The sequence below is a fragment of the Myotis brandtii genome, unplaced genomic scaffold (genome assembly GCF_000412655.1).
Source record: "Myotis brandtii unplaced genomic scaffold, ASM41265v1 scaffold302, whole genome shotgun sequence".
Lineage (NCBI taxonomy): Eukaryota > Metazoa > Chordata > Mammalia > Chiroptera > Vespertilionidae > Myotis > Myotis brandtii.
In genome coordinates, this window is record NW_005361545.1 from 454,801 (window position 1) to 468,163 (window position 13,363).

The window sequence follows — 13,363 nt, forward strand, 5'->3', positions numbered from 1 at the left end:
AACTGCTAAAGCAAATGTTCAATGTGACTTAGCCTTTAGGGTACGCTTTAAATCACTGGCTTTTCTGCCCTACTTCCCCGGGCAAGGTCAGCCTCTGCTTCCTCTAGTGCTTTTATAATTTTTGTATAGGTCTCTTTTTAGGCCTTATCCATACTCATTGTGATTCTTTGCTTGACTTGCCGCAATAAGAACTTGTTGTATCCTTAGTATTTAATCCAGTGCCCGATACATATTAGGCACTCAAATATGTTGGGGTCCCATTGACATACGTGACACCAAACTGAACCTAAGCTTGCTTCTCTCTCCCCACCAGAGACTCTCTTTTCTGAAAGAAGCAGGTAAACACCCATGCACGGGATCTGGTTATTAAGAACTCTCATAATTAAACTAGTGACACCCCCACCCCCCTATGTATTACAATGTCAGATGCTCATAGAGTGCTTGGGAGGCTGGAAATTTTCACACTGCTTCCAAAGGTGTCAAATTATCATGAGGGAGTTAAAGAACACACTGGCTTATTAGGTAGTAGCACATATTAAACAGATGTTTCCAGAAAAGAAAGTATATTTACAAGTGCTGCTCTGTTAATCAAATGTCTTACAAAAACAACTATTTAACACCAGGAAAACTTCTTTCAAAAACTGACATAAAGAACATGAAGAAGCATTTGCTTATTCTTAAAAAAAAAATCTGTTTTGATGATTCCCAAATCTGTACCTTCAGATTCAATTTCTTGCACATGCCTTCCCCAGATATATCCAGGATCCAAATGGAAAGTTTCATTTTTCTGGCTCTCTTGCATCTAAAACATAATGCACCAAACTCAGCTCACCATCTGTCTCTCAAAACACATCTGTCCATTTCATCCAGGAACCACCATGCTGCCATTTACCTAAGCTTATACTTAGTTGTAGGCTCTCCCTTCTCCTTTTCATACTGCTGGTTCTTCCTTCCAGAAGACTGGGACCCCTCTCCTCATGGCTGTTTCAATTGCTCTCCCCTATCCAGGCCTATGGTTTGATAACTAAATAATAATCACATTATCTGGTATGAAAGCCTCAAGTCTTGTGCTACCATCCATTTGCAGATAATTGACCACCAAACCTACCAAATTCTACCATAGTCTTGCCTCATTCTACTTCAAGCCTCAAGTCTTGTGCTAAAACACTCCATCCCTTTGCAGATAATTGACCACCAAGCCTACCAAATTCTACCATAGTCTTGCCTCATTCTACTTAAACTAGCCTCCTAAATTTTCAAACACGATCCTTGGGCAAGTAACTCCAAAATATGCCAAATTCACTTGAATGTACACTTCCAACTTTCTGAAAAACATAATTATTTTATTCACCTATTAAGTAGTTAGCAAGCACTCTGTTTCTTCCAGTGGCTCCCAGTTGTATCCATACTCTACTAACGCACACAAAGCCTGCTGGCATCCACCTTTGCTTCTCAATTTCTTGTGTTCCTACTGTCCTTGTCCCTTTCAGCACCCCATGTCTCATCTTCCTCTAGGCTCCAGTCAACCACCTACCTATCAACAATCTGCAGTTTTGTTTTGATGTCTGGAACACTGTGATCAGTTTCTTCCCAAGACTAAGTTCCAATCATTTTTAACATTAAATTGCTGGCTTTTCTCCCTAGGAAAGCTGTTTTTCTTCACCTCCAAGTCAAGTGAACCTGCTCTCTGATCCTCTGGATGGAATTTATCAAACTATCCCAGAAGATTTGTTTACTGTCCATTTTTCCTTCCCAAATCATGAGCTCTTTGAGGAAGAAACAGTATTTTATTCATCTTTGTATCTCTAGTAGACACTCAAAATTGCTTCCTGAATGAATAAATGAGTGAGTGATGAATAAAAATATAACTATTCAAATCCCATCTTACTTTCAGGAGCATAGCTCCTCCTCTACAATTAAAATTATATTTCAATCATTCAATGAATAGATTCCTATAGCTTACAGACATTATCTGATTATAATTAAAATATAGATTGCCTTTACTCAAGTCTTGCTTCTTCATTCCTGAAAGACGGGTCCCCTTATACTTCTCTGGAAATGCTACACCTATCATAAAGAACAATTAGTAAATCGATGAATTAACTGTGTGAAAAATAGAACGCCAGATGACAAACGTAAAACCAAGGGGAAAAGTAAACTGAATCCAGAAAGCATTGTGATTCTGAGGAAGGTGGCAGAGAAATATCAGCAACTCGAATATGTGATCTATAACTTGAATATGAAACTGTAAACAATACAATTAAAGTCATTCATTCAACAAACATTTATTATTTAATTTGTGTTGCCATTATGCTAGGTACTGGCATTATGCCCTAATTTAATTTACTAAGGAGACCAAAACAATATCCTTAAATTGTAACAAACAAAACCCAAACAAACCCTATTCTACTAGAGATGTAAAGAGAGGATAGAGATGAAGGAGTAACCAACTGCACTCCTTTACTCTTGGGTGTCTTCTTACTAGCCTAAATGGTTTTTTCCCTCTAAAAGAATGAAGCTAAGGTCTCACAGAATCCTTAAGCCACCAGAGAGCAAGCCACCTTCATTACCCTAGATTTGAGGTGAGAAGAAAGCCATTTGCTATGCAAGGTTACCAAGAAGAACCAAGAGCGAGTCTGGATCCCTGGAATGTTAGTGGACCTGCTGGTTTATATGCACATCTTGTAAAGCCTGCAGCTCTATTCTTCAGTGGGAAAGAGCTGGGAACATCTGGGAGATGGAGAGGAAATATCAATGCTGTTGATCTGTGCCAGTGTTTCTTACCATGGGCAGTACTGACATTTGGGGTCATGTAATTCATCATTGTGGGAGTATATCCTGTGCATCTGCAGAGGTTTAGCACCATCCCTGGCCTCTACACACTAGATGCCCATCCCCACCGAGCTCCCCCGACCCCTCACTATTTTGACAAGCAAAAAGTATCTCCAGACATTACCAAATGTCCTCAGAGTGCAAAATTGCCCCTAGTTGAAAACCAGTTATCTATGCCATGCTTTGAAAGCATTTCTGGTTTAAGAATAAGTGGAATGCAAACCATCAATTAGTTTTCTCACATACATTTTCATATTCAATAAAAATGTCTAACCACTATGTTGTACACCTGAACTAATCTATATATATAAAAGGCTAAGCGACCATTACGACTGAATGTCTGGAACGACCAGAACAACCAGTCGACCAGTTGCTATGACGCACACTGACCACCAGGGGGCAGACGCTCAATGCAAGAGCTGCCCCCTGGTGGTCAATGCGCTCCCACAGCCAACCTCCCACAGCCAGCCAACCTCCCATAGTCCCTCCCTCAGTCCTGTTTGGCAGGCCCTGTCTGGCAGCTGGCCTTGATCAGGACTGGACTAGACAGCCCCAATAGGCCCTGATTGCCAGCCAGGCCTAGGACCCCACCCATGCACAAATTTCATGCACTGGACCTCTAGTATAAAATAATATTGAATGTCAACTGTAATTGGAAAAAAAATTTCTTCTCTTAATGATTTTTACTAGAGTTTTTTGTTTTGTTTTTAACATAGCTATTTACAAATTGCATATGTCTTAAGCACACAATTTCATCTCTGGTCTTTCATTTATCTTTTTTAAAAACAAATTCTACATATTTACAACTTTTGTTGATATGAATAACTTGTCTTCTGGTATCGGTTAAAATAAAACATTGGTGATCTCAAGTCTAAACTTTGATAATCCTTAGATTTCTAAACAAGAGTACATGGAGTTAAAGCTTGGGAACAGTGCAGCAACATACAGACACTTCCTGATAGTGGCAGGGACTCACAGGCTACATCTAATGAATTTGAGGTGTTCAATCATTCTGGGATGCCACAGCTGGCCAGCATGTTCCCTCAAAGGCCTACTAGCACCTTGAGATGTACAGCAGGTGACAGGGAACAGCAAGAATAAAAATCAGGAGAAGAAAAGGAACTGGGAGACCAGCCTTAATGGGGGCCCTGGAGAGCACTCACAGAACAGCAGCAGTAGGCAGCGAGAAGCTAGGAGCCTACAGGTGAGACAAAAGACAAAAAGGCATGGGACTGTGGCTTTAAGGACAAAGATAATCTGCAGCGCATGTGAAAACAACAGGAAGGGCCCCTACAAAGATGAACACTGGAGACTTTAAAGAAAACCAGCCCTCCTCCTCCACCAGGACCTTCTTTGCCCTTGGTCTGCATGCCTCTGCCCCTGTGTAGAGCAACCACATCATCTGCAACACCTGCTGTGGGGATGACAACTCTATTCCTCTAATCTGTTCTGGCAGGCAGGAACTGCACTTCTTGTTTTACAAAATGTTTAATTACAAACCAATTAAAAATAGGAAGTTCCAGCTATCAGGCCCTCCTCTCATTTCACACTATGCCTACTTCTTCTTCTTCTTTTTTTTTTTTTTTAGCAGTGTTATATCATGGCTTTTTAAAAAAGCACTACTTCGACTCGAGCTAAATAACTAGTTGTGTAACTTTTATTTAATGTTTGTGTCTCTTGGTATACTGTAACTCCCATAAGTTTAGGGGCAATGTTTGTCTCAGTAACCACTGGATACCCAATTTCCTAGCCAGCGACTTTTGGCACTCGATATTTATTGTTTTTTATAAATGAATCTTTGATTATCCAGTTTGTTCTTTCTCTGAGGGGACCAGATATCAGAAGAAAGCAGAACTGCCAAAGATCAATATGCTGAAATAAACAATGCAAAGCCAATGTGCTAAAAATCAATGTGTTAAATTCACCAAAACATTTTTTTTCTTGTAACTGTTTACAAGTTTAATGAAAATTCATTTACATTAGGTGATTTTAATAGTTTCTAAAGATTTTAGGGAAATGACACTTTTTCCATTTTGTCTTAAGAGCAGCATTTTAGTGAATGTTCATTTTGTTGAGAGTTAAAAACCTGAGTGACTTAGATTTCTGAATAGATTTAACATGATGATAAATTTGACCTTTTGAGTAATCCTATCCTATTTCTTTTATATCGCATTAGACAGTTTTCACTTTTCGGTAGCCTGCCCATTGCTACCAACTTGACATATTCCACTTATAGATACCCCAGTTGCTAGGGAATAACAAACGAGCTAATCATTTGAGATGGAATGATTTTAGACATTCTAGATTTCTTTAGTTGTTTTTGAATGTCATTTTCTATTATTTTAGAGTTTAACAATTCTTATATTTTCAATCAGAGAGACTGAGCCTTAATTTGGCTTCTGGCAATTCACTCGTTAAATTTTATTAGATCATGTGTGAAGATGTTTTAGGCATCTGAGTGTCTTCCATCCTCTGTCATTAAAAATATTTCACATTTTAGGCATTTTATCATTCTTTTATCAATGGCTGAAAGGGCATATCAGCTTAAGATTTGCATTTCTAACAAGTAACAAAAAATTCACCATTTGCTATTGATATGGTTGCTCTGCAAGTTTCCTCAGAAAATTCGTATGCATGATGAATATATGGGAAATTAGTGTCATCCTCAATTGTGGTTGTTGACTATGAAATATACATTTCTGAATAATAAACATATTGATAAGAAAATTAAGCCAAATGTGACTCTTAGTTCTTGAAAAATTAAATATACTTAAAATGCTGGATACAGAAAAGAAAAACCCTGGACCAGAATTTCCTAGAAATTGTCACAACACAGGCTGTGACAATTCCACTCAATGTGAAGTCCTGCAGACTTCAGAGTTGGTATTTTAGTAAATTTTGTAAAGTGCCTTAGAGATCTAGAGAGAGTTGTTTTGGAGACTGAATAATCAAAAAAAATTTTTAAATTAGAAATTTAAAAAGTATTAACTGTCTATTTGTAGAGCAATACTGGAGAGATGGAAAGTCTCCCCAGTGTAGCACCCCGGCTAGGCTTTCTCCATTGTTCCACTCTTGACTCAGTGGACAGAAATGGTGGAAAGGAGTCTCTATATTAATGTATCAACCTGAAGATTATAGCAAAGAACAGATATTTCTGCTTTAAAAAAGCTCTTTATAATCCTCAATTTACATGCTACTAAGAAACTGGCTTAGTACTTATATTTAAAAAAAAATCTCAACTGTATCTGAAGGCAACAGATTATAGAAGAAAAGAATCATTTAAGATACCCTTTAAGATGTTAGACTTCTATAACTGTATAATCAGTTTAAAAAAACCCTCTAAAGTAACAAGTTCCTTTGTTCTTCTTCTATCAGATAACTTGGAAGCAGGCATTTATTTTGATACCATCATATTGGGAGCTGTGTTTATAGAAAATGGATGCCTAGGGATAGGAAATTAAACTGAACAGTACACTTTGATAAAGTAGTTGGGGCGTGAATTTTTCTGTTTGAGACCCAAGGTTGAACCTGAAGAGGTTTTTCAAAGTTGGATTGTAAAAATTTTTAATGGCTGTGAACAAAGGTCTTTGGTTCTGACAAGGCTGATGTCAAATGTAGACTTGAGTGGCTTTTTTAGCTAGACCTGGGCATTCTGCTCTCCACCTAAAAGGGGGAGACTTCTCTCTTAGGGACAGTTGGCAAGAGAATGATGATCTCATAGTTTTAACAAAGATGTAAGATCATATTTGGCAATTTCACACTTCATGTTGATGATTTTCCTTTTGATGGGTAGCTTAACCAAGTGTGTATTTTATGAATTTATTTTCTAACATTAGTCAATAGGATTTAGGGTGTTATTTCCTACTCTTGTCTTGTTGTGTTTCTTGTTGTATTCATGTGAACATTTTGGTCTACTCCCCAACTTTTCCCATTGCTGTGAGAAAAGTTCTAGCTAGCAAATGACCAGAATTAGAACATAAATCATAATGTTGTTGATTCTCAATAATCCAATGTGTACTAACCACAGCACAGTTTTAATCCCATCAAGGGTTCCCCATGATCCTCTGGCATTAGATTTCTACCTAATGGTATAAAAATTAGAAGCACAAAGAAATACTTATGTTAGATAAATCTGTGGCAAAACTCAAAAGCAAAATTTAAACAATTTTGGTAATGGTTGCTGTTATCCCTGCCACTTCCAATGAGGCAATTAACCCCAAACTTAATACATATGTAACATTATGACTGTGTATTTAACAACATCTAGGGTCAAATCATCTTCATTATGAAACTTACTCTAATTAAAATGAAAGTGGTATACAACACCTAACCAGATTCACATAGATAGTATATCATAGTGAATTGCAAAAATGGCCACACAATTCATAGCTCCCTGTATCAAGAAAAGAGAATTCTATTTCTATTTCCCTGGCTTTTGAATCAGGTCTGGCTTGGTGTTCTGGACTGAATGTTTGTGTGTCCCTCCAATTCATAAATTGAAATATAATCTCCAATGTAATTATATTAAAGGATGGGGCCTTTAGAAGGTCACTAGGTCATACGGATGGAACCCTTATAAATGGGATGAGTGCCCTTATAAAGAAAGATCAGAGAGCTAGTTGGGTCTATTTTTTTTGTGTGAGGATATAATGAGAAGTTGACAATTTTCAACCCAGAAGAAGGCTCTCACTAGACCCCCACCATGCTGGCACCCTGATCTTGGACTTTATAATCAGTCTTTGGAACTCTGTTATAGCAACCCAAGCTAAGACATTTGCTGACTTGCTTTGACTAATAAAATGAGTGGAAGTGACATTGTGTGTGTTCTAATTCTGAGCCTCAATAAGCTTTGTGGTTTCTGCTCATGCTACCCTTTAAACTCTGAGATCACTATGCAACCAAGTTAGAAAATAAGAGGCCAGTGGAGGAGAACAAAGTACCTCAGATGCCAGCCTGCCCACTGCCAGACATACAAGGGACTCTGTCCTAGATCAACCAACCTTCTCACCAGCTGAACACAATCTCCTGAAAAAGCCCAGCAAAGATCAGCCCAGCCAGAGAAGATAACAGCAACTCAGCAATCCACAACATTGTGAGATAAATAAAATGTCTGTTGCTTTAAGCCACAAACTTTTGTTACACGAAATAGGTGACTGATGCAATTGTGTTTTATATTTTACTAGAGGCCTGGTGCACAAAATTCATGCACTGGGTGCACAACATTCATGCACTGGGGGCGGGGTGTCCCTCAGCCAGGCCTGTGCCCTCTCGCAGTCCAGGACCCTTGGGGGTCCTTAGTGCTGCTGAGGAGGCGGGAGAGGCTCCCGCCACCACTGCTGCACTCGCCAGCTGTGAGCCTGTCTTCTGGCTGAGGAGTGCTCCCCCTGTGGGAGTGCACTGACCACCAGGGGAAGCCTGTCTTTTGGCTGAGCAGTGCTCCCCCTGTGGGAGTGCACTGACCACCAGGGGGCAGCACCTGTGTTAAGCATCTGCCCCTGGTGGTCAGTTTGTGTCATAGCGACCAGTTGTTCTGCCGTTTGGTCTATTTGCATATTAGCCTTTTATTATATAGGATACCTTTGGCTCTCCAGGAGCAGTCCCTATCAAAATTGAACTCAATAAATACCTCACAATTGGCAGGACCATCAAAGATGCTACATTTCTATGTCATAAAATGGAGCCATAGCTACGGACAAGACAAAACTTAGAAAAATTTCTTGGGCAGTTGTTTACACCATCATAATGGTGCAGTTAATATTTGTTTCAACTGAAAGTTTATTAGGATTACTGATGCTTTTTATAGTACATGTAAATTAAACCATTCTATCATTCCTTCACCAGGACAGTTTTTTATTTTTTAATAGATTTTTATTGATTTCAGAGAGGAAGGGAGAGGAAGGAGAGATAGAAACATCAATGATGAGAGAGAATAATTAATTGGCTGCCTCCTGCACACACCCTACAGGGGATCAAGCTGGCAACCCAGGCATGTGCCCTTGACCAGAATTGAACCATGGACCCTTCATTCAACAGGCCAATGCTCTATCCACTGAGCTAAATCAGCTAGGGACAGGACAAAGTTTTTTAAAAAAATCAGCTTTACTGAGATGTAATTTAGATGCCATAAAGTTCACCTGTTTAAAATGTAAAATTAAATGTTGATGTTTTTTAATGTTTAAGATCTGTTTATTATGTTATTTTTACAAGTAGCAAAGTCCCTGTTTTCCCTCCAGGTTAATATACATGAACATAAAAAACTATTGATTTCCACATTGCTCACCCCACCCTCATCCAACTGGGTTAATAGGAAGTTATGAACCATAAACAGCCTCCTGAAGTAGCTGTGGTTTCCTCCTTAACTCAGGCTTGAACTCTAGCACCCTAGTCAGTCATCCTCTTGCTGATTTCTCTTCAGTTTAAGAAAATCGATGAGTTTGTGAGCATCTTCCTGTGTAGAGAGGCCCACAAAGTCCTGGGGCAGTCGATAACTCAGAGACTGGGTTGAACTGTAACTTCACTGTTTGTGCCATGGAAAGCTGTAGAATCCTGCTCCAGAGCCCCTCCTTCCTTAAAATAACCTTTTAATTTTCTTTCAGATATTAGTTCTTCCCAAGTAAACAGCAGTGAATCTGTTACTTCACCCAACGGATTAAAATTGATTAGCCATACCTCCTCCCTATTGTCTTTATATATATCCAATACAAAGTCTTCATCTAAGAATTTATACTATCTGTGTTTCTTCAAGAAGTCTTGTATACATCTGAAAATCTCATCCCTTTGTTTAGAAATATGATCATAGCCTTGTGAGCAGTCCCTCTGAGAAATATCAATAAGCTTGTTTTCCTTGAGAAAATATCGGCACTCGGCCCCAGTAATTAATTCACACTATTTTCAAAGCTCATATTCCATACCAGCATCTGAGGAGTCATCAGTGCAATGGACAACTGGCTGAATGAAGTCACAAGTGATGGAAGCAGAACTCCTGAGCAGTAGAAATATGTTGCTGAGGGTTTTAGATTTCAGAAAACGATTCATTGCTATCCAGTACTCATCCCTTGGGGTACTCCAGGTAAGCTTAGGAAATACACTGCCCCCAGGGCATTGCTAGCTTCTTGGAGTCTAGTGGTGAACTCAGGAAATTCGGGTGCTTACGTGTGATTGTTTTCCACATCCAACCACTGCCTTTCTTCTGCCTCATCATCCCCATCCGGCTGAGAAGCTGTTGGAGGAGCTTCTCTTCCTGGGACCACCGGAGTTCCCTCTTGGAGTAAATAATCCTTCACATTCGGAGGAAGGGGAAGAAGGACACTCTTGACGGGAAGGCTTAGGAACACAGCGTGTACCACGCAGAGAACTGGCAGTGCAACATGTGCTCCTTCTAGGTCTTACACCACCTGCTGCAGCCTCTCTCTTTCTCCCAGCACCCTTCCAAGCCCACCTCTCCAGTGCCAGAAGCACCCACCGAGCTATAGTGGCTCAAGGACTATTCTGGTCCATAAAGCACGCAGAAAGTGACAGAAAAGGCAGCAGAGGAGGAGAATCATGGGGTGTACTTTTAGGGTACACTCATACACTCACACACAGAGTTTGGGTCCCAGAAGAGGAATTCTCAAAGTGTTGAGAATGGGACTTTAAGAAGCACATGGCTCCGCCCAGCTTCTCTCCTAGATGGGCTTGTACTGCCCAAAGGTAATCCTGTAAGGCTAGGTCAAGGTGGGGTCTAAGGATGCCCTGGGGGCACCTGTACATCCTCTTATAACTGCTCGGGGCTGTGTCTCATCAGTAGCATGAGCTTCTCTGGAGACTGCTGCCTCAGATTCCTGTTTTCTTCTTTCAACCCCATTCCCAAAGTAGTCTTAAATGTTTTTTAGTATATTTATAGAGCTGTGCAATCACCAAAGTCAAATTTGCATCACCCCCAAAAGGGACACAGCTTTTTACTTCATATTTTTCAAATAATAGCTGATAAGACCCTTTACTATCCCATTTAACTTATAATAACACTAGAGGCCCGGTGCACAAAAATTTGTGCACTCAGGGGGGGAAGGGGGGGTCCCTCAGCCTGGCCTGTGCCCTCTCGCAGTCTGGGACCCCTCGGGAGATAACGCCCTGCTGGCTTAGGGCTGCTCCCGGGTGGCAGAGGGAAGGCCCAATCCCAAGTGCAGCCCCTGGTCGGGCTCAGAGCAGGGCCGATTGGGTAGTTGGGGCACCACCCCCTGTCATGCACAGAGCAGGGCGGATTGGGAGGTTGCGATGCCACCCCTAGTCGCGCTCAGGGTAGGGCCGATTGGGGGGTTGGGGCACAGCCCCCTGTCACACTCAAGGCAGGGTCAATAGGGAAGTTGCGGCGCCACCCCCTGTCACGCACAGAGCAGGGCCGATCAGGGGGTTGGGGCGCTGCCTACATCCTCTTATAACTGCTCGGGGCTGGTTCTCATCAGTAGCATGAGCTTCTCTGGAGACTGCTGCCTCGGATTCGTGTTTTCTTCTTTCGACCCCATTCCCAAAGTAGTCTTAAATGTTTTTTAGTATATTTATAGAGCTGTGCAATCACCAAAGTCAAATTTGCATCACCCCCAAAAGGGACACAGCTTTTTACTTCATATTTTTCAAATAATAGCTGATAAGACCCTTTACTATCCCATTTAACTTATAATAACATACTTCCTGCATTTGCTCAGGTAGCCCTTATTGTACTATGTGCAGTGTGTGCTTGTTACTAAAGATATGCCATGGCATTTAGAATCCAGGACTATCACACATAAATCCTCAGAGGATAGCAAAGGCTGAATTCAAATATTATTTGCATGAAAGGAGCTGTGCAATAGATTTTGAGTTTGAAGTCCTGGTGTAGGTTAATAATAATTCATTTTTTATATGCAAAAATTTACATGAATTTAGATGGCTATTAAATAACTTCAAATTGCCATTAATAAGATGGAGAAGAGTTAATTAAGTTCCAGAAGCTGGAGCATTGAATCAACCTAGAAACGGAGATGAAGAAAATGGGAAAACTAGATAGGGTTGAGACTTCTCAAAGTATTAGGAAACGCTTTTACCACTCTCGCACCCAGTGTACAATACTGTCAGATTATAAGTCCTTTCTCACTAAATGCTTCACAGTTAAGTATCTCATGACATGTTTTAAATAAAAATATATCTCTAATTGTATGGCAAAAAGTGGCTGGAGAATAGATTCACTTTATAGAAACTAACTCTGTAGCTCACCTTGTGTATACCTATTTCTTAAAGAAAAGGTTAATTTGATTATATCTTAAAGCATTTTAAATTATAGGTTAAAGCAACTATATTGGCAGTGGCTTCTTGTTTCATTTTCAGTGTATCAGGGTCCTAGATAAAAGAAGATAATCAATCCCATAGTTTCAAAGATGTGAAAGTGCTCCTGGAGATCAATCAGTAAATATTCCACAACAATTTTTAGGGCCTAAACCGTAGGCACCATGTGAAGCAGTGAGAGGATACAGATGAAAATCAACTTCTTATTCGACTTTAAAGATATCCTCTGGGATATCTCTGGAAAGTAGACGTGTTTCAAATTCTAGACCCTTATATTCTACAAGTTCCGGTCATAAATAACACTAATTAAGCCCCTATGGTATTAAAAAAAACACTCAAGGAACAGTAATGCAACAAACATTTATTGTGCTAAGGGAGACTTAAGGGTGAATAACGCTCTACCTCTGATGGAGTAAGCTCATAGCATCACTCTCAGCTTTCCACCACATTCCCCTTAAACAGAGGAAGGACAATGGAAAGTTCAATCTCACTCAGACTTTTTCCAGTGTGTCTTAGGAGGAAGGTCCATTTATTAATTACTAATACTAATAAAGTAGGTTTGAGGAGACTTACCAGAAAAAGTGTGTGTGTAGAGACATATATCATTAAAATTATCTCTCTATATAAAACTCTAATATGAAAATAGACCGACTGGTGGAACAACCAAACAACTGAACAACCGGTCAGTATGCTGTGTGCTGACCATCAAGGGGCGCACGAGGAACATGGCAGGCATTGGCTGCGGCGAGATGGTGGGCAGGTGAGCAGAGGCACCAGACCAAGGCAGGGCGCTGGTCGCTGTCATCAGGGCGAGCCTCTGGTGGTTACTGAAAATTCTTTGCTCCCACGCGCTGTGGTCCTGCCTGGTGGTCCCACCCGGTGCTTGCACCTGCTGCCCCGCCAAAGCCACCGCTCGCATCCACTGCTGGTGCTGGCTCCGCTCACACCCGCAGCCAGCGCCAGAGCTGCTACCCACACCCGTTGCCGGTGCCATCAGCAGGTGTGAGCTGCCACTGATGGCCCTGATCACCCCTGAGGGCTTCTCCACCTCCCCCTGCTCCTGCGGGGCGATCTGGGCAGCAGCTGCCTCTTGCACCAGCTGATGGTGCTGGCCCTGTTTACACCCGCGGCTGTCCCCGGCCCCAATCGCTCCACACCATCAGCGAGTGCGAGCAGGGCCAGTGCCATCAGCACGTGGGAGCAGTGGTGGCAGTGGGAGCAGGGCTTCCAGTAG

At 41.0% G+C, this 13,363-nt stretch overlaps 1 protein-coding gene and 1 pseudogene across 2 annotated transcripts in view; both read right to left on the bottom strand.

Moving 5' to 3' along the window:
* The window catches only part of FAT3 (FAT atypical cadherin 3), a 535,794-nt gene that overhangs the window by 155,725 nt on the left and 366,706 nt on the right, over positions 1–13,363 (bottom strand). The gene's annotated exons all lie outside the window — the stretch shown is intronic.
* LOC102261377 overlaps positions 9,210–13,363 on the bottom strand; it is a 7,368-nt pseudogene continuing 3,214 nt past the window's right edge.